Raw genomic sequence first — 3,745 nt, 5'->3', positions numbered from 1 at the left:
GCTAAGAGTCAAGCGACAGACAAAATAATTCTCCCATTCTCAGTGAGCCTAAATATATTACTAATGAGCTGCAAGGCACAAACTGAAAATAGTGTGTACCACCCTATCCAGGTGTCTCCGTCTCTGCTGGCATCCTTACCCCTTATCCTTCACCTGGAACTTTCTATCTAGTGAAAATAAAACAATCTAAAGAGAATATGGTCAAAACCACAGTGGAAAGGATGAAAGGTAAAGCTTTGAGAGTTAGAAATACTCTTCCTGAGGAACAACAGAAATGTGGATTTATCTTCCCTGGGACCTTTAAAAGTTGGACTGAAACAGCTTTGAGTGGAAAAAGGAGGAAACCTCTGGAGCTATTTGGATCCCTGTAGAGGACTTTCATTTGAGCAGAGGGCCAGGGAGGGAAGGTGTCTCATGATTGGATTAGCTGAAAAGTCCTTCTCCTTCAACTTGACCCAAGGTGGCTGCCCCAATGGGGAGAACATTTCAGAAGGAGTCAGCGGACAAGGTTTGGGGAAGAAGAGGATACAGACAGAAAGACTGGCCTCTAGAGCTCCTAAAGCAAAATAGAAGGAGTGGGTGAAAAGCTCTAGAGGGGTAGACTGACAGAGACAGGATGAATGACACTCCTGGCTCCTCCAAAGGGACATCACCATCAATCTTTAGTTTTTCATCTTAGGCAAGTGAAGGGGAGCAAGAGAGGAAGGACAATGCAATGTAAATTATTACACAGCCCTTGGCTTTCAGAGTCCTGCCAGTAAAAGAGGTTTATGGAGTGAAGCTTCGAGCATCGAGTTCTAGAAAATGCTCACACCGCCTTCAGACACCTTTCTTTACATTTGTGCACTTGTACATGGACCCTCTCCATGTGCAGACTCAGACACTTATGCCCATAGAAAGAGCAGATGTGCAATACCGTGCAACATAATTTCACTACACTTTTCAGATACTGTCCTGTCCATTCTTGTGTTTCCACACAGGCTCCAGGCTAGATCCAACCACTGACATGGGTTTTGTTCAGGTTTGCATGGTTAAGAGGAGCAACTATAAAGGTGATGAGGAGTTGCAGAAATCTGCACTACATATTCTGAATTGAATTCAGTAAATGATTGTTCTTGAAGGACATGAGGAAAGCAGTGACTCACACAGACTATTTTGACTATGTAGATGGAGTTAAATTTTGATTCACTAGAAGCAGAGACTGGGGAGGAGGCAATGCTGTTGAATAGACACAAAAGACGAGTCTTGGAAACGTCAGATGAAAAATTAGGACTGTGACAACAAAGACCAGACAGGTTGAACCTGGGGTAATGTCTATCTGTCTCCTGTTTCTTTCTTTCTTTTTCCAAATTCCTGGGAGTCAGGATGCAGCCAGGAGCTGGGGAGAGAGATCTTTGATCTCATGCTCTTTCACGCTCTAAGGAGATGGTCCTGATGCCCTGTCTGGGTTTTTTAAAAGCTCACTCAGAGGCCTGCAGGTAAGGACCTTGGAGCCAAACTGTGGCAAAGTCCTGGTTGTTGTGGAGCAGCTTCTGAGACAAGCTGAGAAAGCAAACGGGAAGGAAGACTCAAGCTGTTGACAAGGCAACTCTGTCAATTCCCCCCTGCAACCCTGCTGTGGTTGGCTCTCACACCACCTATACTATTATGACCTTCCTTTCTTCACTTGATTTCAGAGTTAATGGTCAGGATGGGATGTCTAGCATTCGTGCTTCAGTGGTAACAATATCTAGGACAAGCATGCAGAAGTCCTCCATACATTTAAAAGCAATGACAGAGTCATCACTGAGCCTTGTCTTACAATCATTTTAGTTGTATTTGTATTTCTTAGCCATTTATTACTTGAACCATATGTAATTGCTGATATATTTGGCCATTTTGGTCTACAAAAGCCATAATCTCATAGATTTCAACTGAATATTAAGAACCTCTTGTGTGTTTAATAGGACTAGGAGGCGATTTGGTGTAGTGGTTAAAAATCAGAGCCAAATTGCTTTTCTTCTCCCAGATCAGTTCCACCATCTAGTCTTAAATAAGTTATTTAACTTCTCTGTGTCTTCATTTCCTCATCCCTAGACTAAAGATAATAGTACTTCAAAGGCTTGTTTTGAGGGGGTTTTCTGGTGGCTAGTGGTTAGGACTCTAGGCTTTCTCTGTTGTGGCCTGGGTTCAATCCCTGGTTCAGGAACTGAGTTCCTGCAAACTGTGGGACATAGCCAAAAAGAAAGAAAGGAAAAAAGCTTGCTTTGAGATTTAAATGAGCTATCACATATAAAGCACTTAGAACAGCACTCAAACCAGACTCTATATAAATAGTGACTATTTTTATACCCTAGTCCTTATCTCTTTTTTTAAAAAAAATTGCTTATTACCTTTAATAATTCTATTATTTATAAATCCTTCCACAAAGGGGCATTATAGTTCTTCAGTTTATTGCAAATATATCTTTAAAAAAGTCAACCCTACTGTTGAAGCTATAATACAAATTATTTTAATTATCAGCACTATACTAAAAAGCACAATGGAGAACATCTTATTTAAATAAAATAAGGATAATATTTCACTGGGGAGTATATCCAACAGATTTTTTTCTCTATATATATATATCTACATCTGGTGGTGGTGTTTATAGGCAAATTTTAAGCAACTGCAATTTTTTAAAAAAGCCTTGTTTTGCTCAGGAATACTTTTATACACATACTCTATTGGTTGTTTTACAAAGTCATGTCCAACTCTTTGTGACCCCATGAACTACAACCCACCAGGCTTGTCTGTCCATGTATTCTCTAGGCAAGAATACTGGAGTGTGTTGCCATTCCCTTCTCCATAGTAGATACTAGTCTGCCAAATTTCAGATGGCAAAATGCTAAGCTGTGGGTTTGGTATTGCCCAGCTAGTTATTTCTTGTCATCCTGGAAAATGTGTCATTGAAAATGTTGAGATCATCTTGTCACCAACACTTCTCAGAGGTGACCCCACCATGACAAAACATTCATATCCTCAAGATTCAAGACCTAGCAAAAAACCTGCCATAAATCCACCGGATATCACAAGGTTCTGTTTGACAAGTTCTGTTGCTTCTTCTGTTGTTGATTTAAGGTGCCGCCTTATTTGCTCATTTCTTCATCTATCCTTTTGCTTTGTTTACGTCTTTTTCAACTCCCTTCCAGTTGATCTGCACAGCCACTGTGGCTGGCAATCTGAAGGAGAAGAAAGCCACCACCTACTACAGTTGCTGCAAGTTTTCCAAGTTTCTGGAACAAAAATCCCGCACACCTGCCACTCACTTCATCCATTACAGTCTGGGTGGCTACTGAGTAATTTTCTACCACAGGTCCAGAACTGTGATCAAACACTAGATTCCAACAGTGGTGTCTTCTTACATACTCAGTTAAATCTAACATGTCATAAAAGTCATCATCACTTTCATATTTTTTGGGAGGGGAGTTCTGGACCCTATTATTAAATATTTCAGTCATACAAAAGCTGTATAAGAAAATTAACACTATGTGCCAACTTTTCAGCTTAGAAATAAATTATAAATAAAAGGAAAACCCATGGATAATCTTCCCCTATTATATTAGTGTTCTTCTTTCTCAGAAGTATCCTCCATCCTGAATTTGGTGCTTATCATTACCATGGAAGTTTTCAAAAACTTTTATTTCATATGTATGTAACATAAGCTATATACAGTATTGTTTTATATGTTTCTTAATTTTTATAAGTGGTATCATACAATACTTAT

At 39.7% G+C, this 3,745-nt stretch overlaps 1 pseudogene; it reads right to left on the bottom strand.

Moving 5' to 3' along the window:
- Positions 1 to 3,000: 3,000 nt before the first annotated feature.
- LOC110138183 (FUN14 domain-containing protein 1-like) lies at positions 3,001 to 3,479 on the bottom strand (annotated as a pseudogene).
- Between the last annotated feature and the right edge of the window lie 266 nt (positions 3,480 to 3,745).

The sequence above is a fragment of the Odocoileus virginianus genome, chromosome 24 (assembly GCF_023699985.2).
Source record: "Odocoileus virginianus isolate 20LAN1187 ecotype Illinois chromosome 24, Ovbor_1.2, whole genome shotgun sequence".
In the NCBI taxonomy this organism is placed as follows: Eukaryota; Metazoa; Chordata; class Mammalia; order Artiodactyla; family Cervidae; genus Odocoileus; species Odocoileus virginianus.
Note: the sequence above shows the minus strand (reverse complement) of the source record. Positions and strands in the feature narration are given on the sequence as shown.